We start from the raw sequence: 14,382 nt of genomic DNA on the forward strand, positions 1-14,382 counted from the left end.
CTTTCAGCGGGACAATAACCTAAAACACAAGGCCAAATATACACTGGAATTGCTTACCAAGACAGCATTGAATGTTCCTGAGTGGCCTAGTTACGGTTTTGACTTAAATTGGCTTGAAAATCTATGCCAAGACTTGAAAATGGCTGTCTAGCAGTGATCAACAATCAACTTGACAGAGCTTGAAGAATTTCTGAAATAATAATGTGATAAATATTGTATAATCCAGGTGTACAAAGCTCTTAGAGACTCGCCCAGAAAGACTCACAGTTATAATCACTGCCAAAGGTTCTTCCTACATGTATTTGAATCATGGGTGTGAATACTTATGTAAATAAAAACAAGTTTTCTTTTTGACATTATTTGGTATTGTGATTTAATCCATTTTAAATTCAGGCTGCAACACAGCAACATGTTGAATAAGCCAAGGGGTGTGAGTACTTTCTGAAGGCACTGTATGTGATGTAGCAAGTAATTTTAATGGGACAGCTTTTTGCTTGTGAGCGCTACTTTCACTACTTACAGTAAAGGTACACAAATCTACCAGAGAATCCCTATAATGAATTGAAATTAATAGGGATTATCAACCACCAAAACCACACAAGATTCCAAAGAGAAAATTATATTAGTCTCTCTATCTCTCTCTTCTCGCCTCATAGGAACAATGCGTTATTATAAAGTTGATACACAAAAATAGTTACACAGCATTAACGATATTAGGATCAATGATGACATTGAGCATAACGTTGTAACTTATTTATAGCTCTAATCATCATCATTACAGACTCAGAGCCTGTACAATTAAATGTTGATTCATTCGTTTAGCCTCCGTTTCCAGTCTCCTCCCCGTCGATGACGTCACCAATCTCTTAGAGCAGAGCGCTTTTTTACAGAACGAGCACTCATCTAAGGGAGCTGGAAAAGAGCAACGTCCGAAGCCCTTTCCCGAAGTTTCCGATACGTTTTGGAATCCGGTCAACATTTTGATTAGGTGTTCACAAACCCTGGTAAGGTATGTCAAGCTTCTAAACTATTTTACATTTCGTTAAACGAGAGAGATGTCAAGATACAGTAGGCCTATTTATGATAACCGATTAAATGATGAAGCACACAAGTCATCGTTATTGGGTTTCCAATACTTTCTGAAGTAATGCCTTACTTGTCGTATCCGTTACATAATGTATAAATGGTTGTAATAATGCGCAATTAATTTAAAAGTCTTTACCATACCCCTGGATAGTCTTTTCTGAAACTCTCTTTGTTGAATGTGGCAAACAGCGGTAACTGACACTTCATACCACACCGTTGACCATGTGTAGCCTACTACCACAAGAGCTGCTGCTATGAAACAATATGGGGTTCCCTGTTATGTTTGGCGTGTTACCAAATAATAAATTTTCACCAGAAGCATCATGCCGAGTGGCGCAGCGGTCTAAGGAACTGCATCTCAGTGCTAGAGGCGTCGCTACAGACCCTGGTTCGATTCCAGGCTGTATCACAACTGGCGAACTTCCATAGGTTGTAGCACAATTGGCTCAGTGTCCTCCAGGTTAAGGTTGGGCCGGGGTAGGCCGTCACTGTAAATAAAAATATGTTATTAACTGACTTGCCTAGTTAAATAAATGAAATAAGAAAATCAACATCACCTTTATACTATTACTACTATAACATAGTATAAAAATATAGAACTATAGAAACCATCATCATCATCATCATACTCTTCTTTCTCTTGTTACCTATTCTCCTCTTCCTCCATTCTTTATTAGCAAATCATATATCATGTATGTTGTCATAATGAAGGGATATGCTCCTAAATATCACACATTCAATTCAAGGAGAAATAGAAAGTAATGAATGATGTAATTTGCCATGTTGTAACATTCATTAACCTTTTACTGCAGTGGGCTAAATCAGGGTCACACAGAGCGATTCTTGGTAGTCTTAAACAAATCTACTTTGAAACAAAAGTACACACCTCACACACATGGTTATAGTTTGCATCCCAATATTACACTTTATATACATCACAGAAGACGGAAATATAACAAAAAAAGTCTGTTTTAAAAAAAGTCTGTTTATTAATTATGGAATTCTGAAAAATATGAAAAACACTAGTCATTCGACTGAGGTTACGCTATTGGAGTCTTTCAAATTTGATACCGTTTTTTCCACCAAAATGGTTTTGAAGCCAGGCCATTTGTCCTCAGTATTATTTTGGTAATTACATATTCATAGTGTGTGTGTGTGTTATTGTGTGTGTGTTTGTTTGTTTGTGTTTGTGTGTGTGTTGTGTGTGTGTTTGTTTGTTTGTGTGTGTTGTGTGTGTGGAAAGAGAACAGCATTGTTGTTGGTATTGGGAGGCCCTTATTGCTTCTCTCAGACTGCATTAGAAGTGGATCAGGGCTTGGGACTGAGACGGGGACGTGGGTAGCGGCCTGCCTGGGTAGTGAGGGGATTTCAGGCTTATCAGATGACCTTATCCACCAGGGTGCATCCCAAATAGCAACCTATTCCCAATATAGTGCACTACTTTTGACTCTGCACTTTATAGGGAATAGGGTGTCATTTGGGACACAAACCAAAGGCTCAGGAAGTGTTGGAGAACATGCAGCTCTCACTCACATTTGACATGCCCCTCACGCCTACCCTTTACTGTTGTCACTCAACATTGTGGGCCTTTGACTCAAATGAATGTATCAGACTATGTCATAGGCCGGTCCTTCCCAAGCATAGTTATTATTTATTAAATGAAATATCTTGCACCCCATGATTTCAAAGCGATCCAGAATCTATGTTGTTAAACCCATGACGGGTGCAAAAAGAAATGATCATAAGAACATAGTAACTACACCTTTCATGACTCTCGTGACTTTACTAAAGGCTGTTGAATGCAGCTTAGCTCTGCCGTCTTGCTGTGTGACATCAGACAGACACCGTTTCATTTCCTGGCTGAGATGATTTAAACCAGAGGGTTGGGGGAATTCTACGTTACAGCAGGAATGTGGGCTGAGAGGTGCTCTACTGTAGTAGACCGGAGACCTGCCTGTAGTTGGTCTGTTTCCCATCAGAGAAGCATCTCCTCTTGTCTTGCTCTCGTCTCGTCTCGTCCTCCTCTCTTCTTCTCTCCTTTACTGCATCGCTTCCTTCATGTTTTCTTCTCTTCTTCTCTTCCTCTTCTTAATTAATGGGGGGGGGGGGTGACATAGGAAAAAGAGGGCTTTGGTTTCAGAAGTAAGACAGAAAAAGCTTAATATTGTTGTTCTACTGGTACAGGGCATATTGCTGTCTTTGATCAAATAAAGGAAACTTTACGACAGTGTGACCAGGATAGGAGAGGTGTATACTTTTGGGAGGGGACTGGAACTGTACTGTGGATTTCACTGTTGTTCGCACTGGTGAGGAGGAGCCATAACCTACAGTCAGTCAGTCACCTGTCTGTCTAGTCTACTAACTGGGTTGACGCTGTCTGATGTGTGGAGGGTCACACACACAAAAGTTAGACAGTACACATGGTTTAAGGGCGGTGATGGTAAGGTCAGTGTAGCAAGGTTAGCCATGCTGTATGTATCTGACCACTACAGTGGTAGAATTATGCAGTGTGCCATTACTCCTGTGGGTTTTACAGATCAGCATTTTGTCACTTTGAGACATTAAAGGTCAGATGCAGCCGTTTTTTTGTCTCAATATCAAATAATTTCCGGTCAACAATTAAAATGGTCAGAAAGAAACTCTTACACTAAAAGGGCATTGTCATAATTTTCACAATTTCACAGTATTATTCTAACCTCATAGTGTGCACATACAGTATATATAGAAAACAGAAAAATCATGTTTTTGACTGCTCTGGGCCTTTAAGACAATGGTTGGAGAAAAAGCCCAAATATGTGTGTTTTGACAACAGTACAGTGCCTTCGGAAAGTATTCAGGCCCATTGACTTTTTCCACATTTTGTTACGTCACAGCCTTATTCTAAAATGGATTAAATGTTTATTTGTTCTCCTCAATCTACACACAATTCCTCATAATGACATAGCAAGAACAAGTTTTTAGAAATTTTTGCAAAAGTATAAAAAATATAAACTGAAATATCCCATTTACATAAGTATTCAGACCATTTACTCAGTACTTTGCTGAAACACCTTTGGCAGTGATTGCAGCCTTGAGTCTTCTTGAGTATGACGCTACAAGCTTGGCACACCTGTATTTGGGGAGGTTCTCCCATTCTTCTCTGCAGATCCTCTCAAGCTCTGTCAGGTTGGATGGGGAGTGTCGCTGCACAGTTATTTTCACGTCTGTCCAGAGATGTTCGATTGCGTTCAGGTCCTGGCTCTGGCTGGGCCACTCAAGGACATTCAGAGACTTGTACCGAAGCCACTCTTGTGTTGTCTTGGCACGTGCTTAGGGTCGTTGTCCTGTTGGAAGGTGAACTTTCACCCCAGTCTGATGTCCTAAGCGCTCTGGAGCAGGTTTTCATCAAGGATCTCTCTGTACTTTGCTCCGTTCATCTTTCCCTCGATCCTGACTGGTCTCCCAGTCGGGCTGTCATGCCTTTTACTAAGGAGTGGCTTCCGTCTGGCCACTCTACCATAATGGCCTGATTGGTGGAGTGCTGTAGAGATGGTTGTCCTTCTGGAAGGTTCTTCCATCTCCACAGAGGAACTGTGGAGCTCTGTCAGACTGACCATCGGGTTCTTGGTCACCTCCCTGACCAAGGCCCTTCTCCCCAGATTTCTCAGTTTGGCTGGGCGGCCAGCTCTAGGAAGAGTCTTGCTGGTTCCAACCGTCTTCCATTTAAGAATGATGGAGGCCACTGTGTTCTTGGGGACCTTCATTGCTGCAGGAATGTTTTGGTACCCTTCCTCAGATATGTGCCTCGACACAATCCTGTCTCGAAGCTCTACGGACGATTCCTTCAACCTCTTGGCTTGGTTTTTGCTCCAACATGCACTGTCAACTGTGGGACCTTTTATAGACAGGTGTGTGCCTTTCAAAATCATGTTTAATCAATTGAATTTACCACAGGTGGACTCCAATCAAGTTGTAGAAACATCTCAAGGACGATCAATGGAAACAGGATGCACCTGAATTTCGAGTCTCATAGAAAAGGGTCTGAATACTTTTTTGTTTTTAATACATTTGCTAAAATGTCTAAAAAGCTGTTTTCACTTCGTCATTATATTCTTTTATATTTATTTTGTGTAGATTGCTGAGATTTATTTTTAAATGAAATTCATTTTAGAATAAGGCTGTAACGAAAAAAAATGTGGGAAAATTCAAGGGGTCTGAATACTTTCGAATGCACTGTATACATCTCTTTATACCATGGCAGTGTTGAATACTTGTTTCTGATTGGCTTGAAGGCAATATTTTGCACTATTTCCCTGTAACACACTGTATATCATAACGGGAGAATTCAATGGCTATACTTAATTTTTAAATGTTCTATGTTTGCGCTGCTTTTGAAAGCAAAAGTAGATTGGAAAACATCATTGGCATTGTTGAAATCGAATACCATATTAGCAAACAAATACTGTAGTTATCTAGTAAACTTGCAAGCAATTTCAGTGGATGTTGAATACATTCGCAAATTAACACATTTTTAGCATTCCTTGGAAAGTAATGCAACTCCCTAGCACATCGTGGAAAGTACCTTCCACGTCGGTTATTATTTTCCCTATAGCGCATAGCCCCTCGTTGATTTACCCTTACGTGTGTATGTAAACAGGAACTGAGATCACCTGAGCAAGATATGAACTCTATTGCGCTAAAACTGCTCACTCAGAATGACCCTGGTCTGGAGAGAGTTTTGAAAGACAAAATACATAAACTGGGGTTATTCCTACATGAGAGGGGGAAAGGGGCCTTGGTCAGGTCTTGTTTAATACTCTCAGGGAAAAGGTATGACAAATTATCCTAGCGCGTAAAAAAATATATATTTTGGACAGTCGGTAGGGAGTTTGACCTCCTAATAAAGGTGATTTTAACATTCAAATGATCTTCCTCTTCTCTTCACTTTTTCTCCTGCCATCTCAGAGCTGTGAAGAGCAAACGGTGTCATAGTCCTCAAAAGCCTCAATCCAGCCTCCCCATTAAAGGTTGCAGGTAGCCTAGCGGTTAGAGCGTTTGGCTGGTAACTGAAAGGTAGCTAGTTTGAATGCTCAAGGTGAAAAATCTGTTGATGTGCTCTTGAGCAATGCACTTCATCCTAATTTCTTCAGGGGCGCTGCTGATAATGGCTGACTGTCACGATCGTCGTATGAGAGAGACCAAGGTGCAGCGTGGTATGCGTACATTCTCTTTAATGAATGAACACTGAACAAAAACAAGAAAATCAACTAACGAAACGTGAAGCTATACAAATGGTGCAGACAGGCAACTAAACATAGACAAGATCCCACAACACAAATGAGGAAAATAGCTACCTAAATATGATCCCCAATCAGAGATAACGATAAACAGCTGTCTCTGATTGGGAACCATATCAGGCCACCCTAGACATACAAAAACTAGAGTACCCACCCTAGTCACACCCTGACCTAACCAAAATAAATAGAAAAACAAAGATATCTAAGGTCAGGGAGTGACACTGACCCTGGCTGTGACCCCACTCTCAGGGGGAGTTGAGATATGCACATTTCCATTTTACAGGTGTACAATACACACTTGTACATGTGTGAAACAGGACCAATATATATTAGTATTATTAGGGCTGGGAATTGCTAGGGACCTCACAATATGACATTAACACGATACTTTTGTGCTGACAAGATATGTATTGCGATTCTATATGTATTGTGATTCGATTCTATCATTTTATTGTGATTTGATGTTCCAAACATATGTCTGCTGCAGAGGGACAAGAGCGAGCCATGAGAAAACACGTTTTGATCTGTCATGGAAATAAAAGTGCTGGAAACAAATGGTCTTCCTGTTTAAAAGAAGATGGAGAACAAGCTATGAATGAAATATTTTTTGGTGCAGGACAGGTACAGCCAACTAGCGCAAAAATTGTCCAAACAATACCACACGATATATAAATAATATCCCCATATGTAACTGCATAGATTTTCCCCCCATCACAAATTATTAGTTACCAAGCTACAGCCAAATAACCTCTAAATAAACATCTCAAAACATAAATCAAATCCCAGATATTTACCTGTTTAAGGTGAGTGATAGGGGACACAATTGTCAAGACAATGTCTACTGTACATGATTGTCAATGTTTGGTACACAGAGTGGAATATAATGGAGGGAGATGTTTGGAAGGGGAAGGGGCACAAACAGCCAGTACCCATTACTGTCTCATTGGAGTTTCCTAGGAAGCTCGTCTCCCTTCTCTGCTAGCATGTCTGGTGCAGTACAGTATAGAGGTCGACCGATTAATCGAAATGGCCGATTAATAAGGGCCGATTTCAAGATTTCATAACAATCGGTAATCAGCATTTTTGGACACCGATCATGGCCGATTACATTGCACTCCACGAGGAGACTGCGTGGCAGGCTGACAACCTGTTATGCGAGTGCAGCAAGGAGCCAAGGTAAGGTGCTTAAAAAACAATCAATATTAACATAATCACTAGTTAACTACACATGGTTGATGATATTACTAGTTTATCTAGCTTGTCCTGCGTTGCATATAATCGATGTGGTGCCTGTTAATTTATCATTGAATCATAGCCTACGTCGCCAAACAGGTGATTTAACAAGCACATTCGCAAAAAAAGCCCTGTCGTTGCACCAATGTCAGTCAATACACAAGTATATATTTTTAAACCTGCATATTTAGTTAATATTGCCTGCTAACATTAATTTATTTTAACTAGGGAAATTGTGTCACTTCTCTTGCGTTCTGTGCAACAGAGTCAGTGTATATGCAGCAGTTTGGGCCGCTTGACTCGTTGCGAACTGTGTGAAGACTATTCCTAACAAAAACAGCCAACTTCGCCAAACGGGGGATGATTGAACAAAAGCACATTTGTGAAAAAAGCACAATCGTTGCACGAATGTACCTAACCATAAACATCAATGCCTTTCTTAAAATCAATACACAGAAGTATATTTTATTAAACCTGCATATTTAGTTAAAAGAAATCCAGGTTAGCAGGCAATATTAAACTGGGGAAATTGTCACTTATCTTGCGTTCATTGCACTCATAGTCAGGGTATATGCAACAGTTTGGGCCGCCTTGCTCATTGCAAACTAATTTGCCAGATTTTTACGTAATTATGACATCGTAATTATGACATATGACATTGCACAACCTTCAATGTAACAGGATTATTTAGACTTATGGATGCCACCCGTTAGATAAAATACGGAACGGTTCCGTATTTCACTGAAAGAATAAACGTTTTGTTTTCGAAATGATAGTTTCCGGATTTGACCATATTAATGACCTAAGGCTCGTATTTCTGTGTGTTATTATGTTATAATTAAGTATATGATTTGATATTTGATAGAGTAGTCTGACTGAGCGGTGGTAGGCAGCAGCAGGCTTGTAAGCATTAAATCAAACAGCACTTTCGTGCGTTAGCCAGCAGCTCTTCTCTGTGCTTCAAGCATTGAGCTGTTTATGACTTCAAGCCTATAAACTCCCGAGCTAGTTAGCGGGGTGTGCGCTAATAGCGTTTCAATCGGTGACGTCACTCGCTCTGAGACCTTGAAGTAGTTGTTGCCCTTGCTCTGCAAGGGCCACGGCTTTTGTGGAGCGATGGGTAACGATGCTTCGAGGGTAGCTGTTGTCGATGTGTTCCTGGTTCGAGCCCAGGTAGGGGCGAGGAGAGGGACGGAAGCTATACTGTTACACTGGCAATACTAAAGTGCCTATAAGAACATCCAATAGTCAAAGGTATATGAAATACATAGAGAGAAATAGTCCTATAATTCCTATAATAACTACAACCTAAAACTTCTTACCTGGGAATATTGAAGACTCATGTTAAAAGGAACCACCAGCTTTCATATGTTCTCATGTTCTGAGCAAGGAACTTAAACGTTAGCTTTTTTACATGGCACATATTGCATTTTTATTTTCTTCTCCAACACTTTGTTTTTGCATTATTTAAACCAAATTGAACATGTTTGATTATTTATTTGAGGCTAAATTGATTTTATTGATATATTATATTAAGTTAAACTAAAAGTGTTCATTCAGTATTGTTGTAATTGTCATTATTACAAATAAATAAATACATTTTAAAATTTGGCCGATTAATCGGTATCGGCTTTTTGGTCCTCCAATAATCGGTATCGGTGTTGAAAAATCATAATCGGTTGATCTCTAGTACAGTATAATGATGAGGTTTCAGTCTCTGTCATGCTGGCTGGGTCACTCACCAGTCAACCTCTCTTTAACCCTGCTCCCGCTCAGAGGCTGGCATCATATTAACGAGGCCTGGCTGTGCCAGAGGACTGGACTAAAATATGGAGGAACAAGGGCAATGGGAGTATGTGATCAATCACAGTGTGGGCCATTTCCACACACACAAAGCATACACATACACGAGAGCATACACACACATTGTGGTTCACATCAATTTTAGAAGTCACATGCCCGACAGGGGGAGAATATTGGGCTAGCAACCATACACATCTCAAAATATTGGAACTAAAGTACCTCCAAAATTGGTTTTGTTCATCTGGTGGTTTTGGTAATGCTGGAAGCCTTTTTCCCTCAGGAGCTAGCTAAGCTAGAGCTAGCTAAGCTAAGGCTGAAAAATAACATTGTTTTCCAACTTTCCGTTTCATAATTAATGGTTGGGCTAAACACAAGTATCTTGCTTACTAATCCTTTTGATAAAACACCTAGCACCTCTGTTATGAGGAGAGACATTAAATGCAGAGTTAGGGAAGAATTCATTTCTATTTATCTAATGTATTCTCAAGAGATATAGGCCTAGCCCTAGCTATTACAGCCTGCATACACACACATTCTCTCTCTCTCTCTCTCTCTCTCTCTCTCTCTCTCTCTCCTCTCTCTCTCTCTCTCTCTCCTCTCTCTCTCTCTCTCTCTCTCTCTCTCTCTCTCTCTCTCTCTCTCCTCTCTCTCTCTCTCTCTCTCTCTCTCTCTCTCTCTCTCTCTCTCTCTCTCTCTCTCTCTCTCTCTCTCTCTCTCTCTCTCTCTCTCTCTCTCTCTCTCTCTCTGACACACACATACAGTGAAACAGTCTGAAGCCCATTAGTGTCAGAAAGCTCCACTTAGTTCCATTAGCTGAGAAATAACTTCAGTTTAATTATGATGTTGTGTCACTGTGTTTGAAATTAATTTAATAATCAGCGTTTGAGCTTCCCGGAAGGCTGCTTTCTTTAAGAGCTCATTTATCCTTCCCTCGCCCAAGGCATGACTTCAATATCAGGCTCCTATAGTTCTCTTGTTAGTTGTTTCCAGCGAGATAATGGAATGCTTTAACACCAATTAATGAATGAACTAATGCTAATGAATGCAAATTATTTCGCGGTTGACTACCATACCCATGTCTTCTTGTGCAGAGATCTTCTCCACACCAAAGTGGATACCAATAACATAGTACTGTTGGTTATAACATTAGAACAATAGGTCTATGCTGACTAAGGTCTAATGGTCTATGTTGAAAGAAGTATAAGTCCTGACTGTTTTACTGCAGTATACTCTCATCCCTCGGCTAGGAACTAAATCCAGTTCTGATTTACTTCAACCATTAGCTCTCTGTGGTCTCAAATTAAAGGAACCTACAGACTCATCATTCACATCGTCTAAGAGTCTCGTAAATAATTCATATCTTTTGCTACTTTTTGTATCGGGATTCACAGCCTTGCTTTTGACAAAGTCATTCGCTTGTCAGTGAAGCAGGACAGAATGATGACATTGGCATGAATCAGTCGACATAGTGTGAGAAAATCAGGTTACACATTAAGTTGAAGATATACAAAAAAAGAGGTTATAAATAGTTTAGAAACTGTTAATGTTAGTTTATAGATGAAATATATCTAAACATTAGAATATATAAACATATAATATATATAAAAATAGAAACAGTTGTTACACGTCGGTTGAAATTGTGCGTACTGTAACTGTTATTGAGAAGGCCTGCCGTGAATGGTTGTTTTTACATAGACTGCGTCTTTTTGACAGGCTTCTCATTCCTATAATGACCGCAGATATTTCTAGGAGCCAAAGCAGTAGGCATACGCTTAATGGCGTTGCTATAAAAACGGGGGAAAGACAATCTCTGAGAACATACTTGGAAAAGGTAATTAAAGTAGAAAGTCAATCAAGGATTAGAGAAAATTGCTGTGGAGTTAATTAAGCGTGTTAAAGTCTCAGCTCCCTCGCGTGTGTTTAAGGAACGGTTTGCTGAAACAATATACCCTTTCCACTTTGTCGGCTAGATTAGATGAGGCCTTTCAGAACGTATTGACGGAAATGAGGCCTTTCGGAATGTATTGAAGGGAAAACTCTGAGCCTCATAAATAATTTGGATATTTTATTACATTTTATATCGTGATTAACATCCTTACGTTTGACAACGTAATTAGCCTGATTGGGAAAGTTTGGATTATGCTGCACCCACAGGCATGAACTGAATTGAAGATTGATAGCATCTAGAGAGACTCTCAATCTAGCATCTTCAGAGACTCAGTGACAAGGAGAAGTGGCTTCCGGTTCCAGTTCATCATGTCTGGCTGTGGTATCTGTGGATTCATCTCAGGAAGGATCTGCTATTTAGCTTGGTGCAGAACATCGGCAGCAATCTGACCCCGCTGTAGCATCGAAGTGAATGCCAGTCTTTTTGTCAGTCGAGCGTTATTGATCCCCACATCCATGGACTGTCACTGTCCCCCGAGCCTAGCTAGCTCCCTGGCAAGGGGAAGGAGAAACTAACAGCTTACATTGAGCCACATATTTTCCTCAAGGATTGAGAGTGGGTGTGAAATCTCTTCCTGACATCTCTGGGGACTTTAGTGTCTCCTTTTCGCTTTTAGGCCAGGGCTGTACGGTTCACTGCATTGAGGTGTAGTGTAGCTCGCTACCCCCTCCTGCTTCCTGTGCGAGAGAAAATGCTGGAATCAAGAATACGGTCTCACTCAAATAAAAGTACTCTCCTCCTGAGCTCGACTGACAGTGTGTTTTGAATGATGGATTGGCTAAATGTGAAATCATGAGAGAGGTCTTTGAGCTAGTTTGTTGTAAGTAGCGGAAGCTGTGTGACATGGTACTCAGCTGTGCGATATTTGCTTGCGCTATACACATGACATACATTTTAAATGTTACATGTGAAATGAAGTCAAATGACACTAAGTCATGTCCAAATTCTTGTCAAGACAGTAGCTATGTCAAGGAAGGAACCTATCTGACCTGGCATTTTTCCTATTTTCTTGCCTTGCACCCTGGAATTAAAATATATTTTGGAGCGGGGATGTATCATTTGATTTACACAACATGCCTACCACTTTGAAGATGCAAAATATTTTTCTTGTGAAACAAACACAAAAAAACAGAAAACCTGAGCGTGCATAACTATTCACCCCCCCAATGTCAATACTTTGTAGAGCCACCTTTTGCAGCAATTACAGCTGCAAGTCTCTTGGGGTATGTTTCTATAAGCTTGGCACATCTAGCCACTGGGATTTTTGCCCATACTTCAAGGCAAAACTGCTCCAGCTCCGTCAAGTTGGATGGGTTCCGCTGGTGTACAGCAAACTTTATGTCATACCACAGACTCTCAATTGGATTGGGTTTTGACTAGGCCATTCCAAGATATTTAAATGTTTTCCCTTAACCCACTCAATGCATGCTATTCAACCGATCACTTCCCGCACCTGCTCGCCCGTCCAGCATCACTACTCTGGACGGCTCTGACTTAGAATACGTGGACAACTACAAATACCTAGGTGTCTGGTTAGACTGTAAACTCTCCTTCCAGACTTGCATTAAGCATCTCCAATCCAAAATTAAATCTAGAATTGGCTTCCTATATCGCAACAAAGCATCCTTCACTCATGCTGCCAAACATACCCTCGTAAAACTGACCATCCTACCGATCCTCGACTTCGGTGATGTCATCTATAAAATAGCCTCCAACACTCTACTCAACAAACTGGATGCAGTTTATCACAGTGTCATCTGTTTTGTCACCAAAGCCCCATATACCACCCACCACCACCTCTAATAGGCTGGCACTCGCTACATATTCGTCGCCAGACCCACTGGCTCCAGGTCATCTATAAGTCTCTGCTAGGTAAAGCCCCGCCTTATCTCAGCTCACTGATCACCATAGCAGCACCCACTCGTAGCACACACTCCAGCAGGTATATTTCACTGGTCACCCCCAAAGCCAATTCCTCCTTTGGTCGTCTTTCCTTCCAGTTCTCTGCTGCCAATGACTGGAACAAACTGCAAAAATCTCTGAAGCTGGAAACACTTATCTCCCTCACTAGCTTTAAGCACCAGCTGTCAGAGCAGCTCACAGATTACTGCACCTGTACATAGCCTATCTATAATTTAGCCCAAACAACTACCTCTTCCCCTACTGTATTTATTTATTTTACTCCTTTGCACCCCATTTTTTCTATTTCTACTTTGCACATTCTTCCACTGCAAATCTACCATTCCAGTGTTTTACTTGCTATATTGTATTTACTTCGCCACCATGGCCTTTTTTTGCCTTTACCTCCCATATCTCTCCTCATTTGCTCACATTGTATATAGACTTATTTTTCTACTGTATTATTGACTGTATGTTTTGTTTATTCCATGTGTAACTCTGTGTTGTTGTATGTGTCAAATTGCTATGCTTTATCTTGGCCAGGTCGCAGTTGCAAATGAGAACTTGTTCTCAACTAGCCTACCTGGTTAAATAAAGGTGAAATAAATAAATACAAATAAATAAAAAATAAAGTGTTGCTTTAGCAGTATGCTTAGGGTCATTGTCCTGCTGCAAGGTTAACCTCCGTCCCAGTCTCAAATCTCTGGAAGACTGTAACAGGTTTCCCTCAAGAATTTCCAAGTATTTAGCACCATCAATCATTCCTTCAATTCTGACCAGTTTCCCATTCCCTGCCGATGAAAAACATCCCTGGTGTTGGATGGTGTTCTCGGGGTGATGAGAGGTGTTGGGTTTGCGCCAGACATAGCGTTTTCCTTGATGGCCAAAAAGCTCAATTTTAGTCTCATCTGACCAGAGTACCTTCTTCCATATGTTTGGGGAGTCTCCCATATGCCTTTTGGCGAACACCAAACATGTTTGCTTATTTCTTTCTGGCCACTCTTCCGTAAAGCCCAGCTCTGTGGAATGTACGGCTTAAAGTGGTCCTATGGACAGATACTACAATCTCTGCTGTGGAGCTTTGCAGCTCCTTCAGGGTTATCTTTGGTCTCTTTGATGCCTCTAATGATTAATGCC

General features: G+C 40.7%; 1 protein-coding gene across 3 annotated transcripts in view; it reads left to right on the forward strand.

The window, feature by feature from the left end:
* Positions 1–886: 886 nt before the first annotated feature.
* Positions 887–14,382, forward strand: part of LOC129840411 (SH3 domain-binding protein 4-A-like) — a 31,215-nt gene continuing 17,719 nt past the window's right edge. For 2 of the 3 annotated variants that reach the window (XM_055908258.1, XM_055908260.1), the window contains exon 1: positions 887–1,009. The gene's annotated coding sequence lies outside the window, so the exon portion shown is untranslated. The remainder of the gene's footprint in view (positions 1,010–14,382) is intronic. The other variant, XM_055908259.1, reaches the window with a different exon arrangement.

Source organism: Salvelinus fontinalis, chromosome 41 (assembly GCF_029448725.1).
Source record: "Salvelinus fontinalis isolate EN_2023a chromosome 41, ASM2944872v1, whole genome shotgun sequence".
Lineage (NCBI taxonomy): Eukaryota > Metazoa > Chordata > Actinopteri > Salmoniformes > Salmonidae > Salvelinus > Salvelinus fontinalis.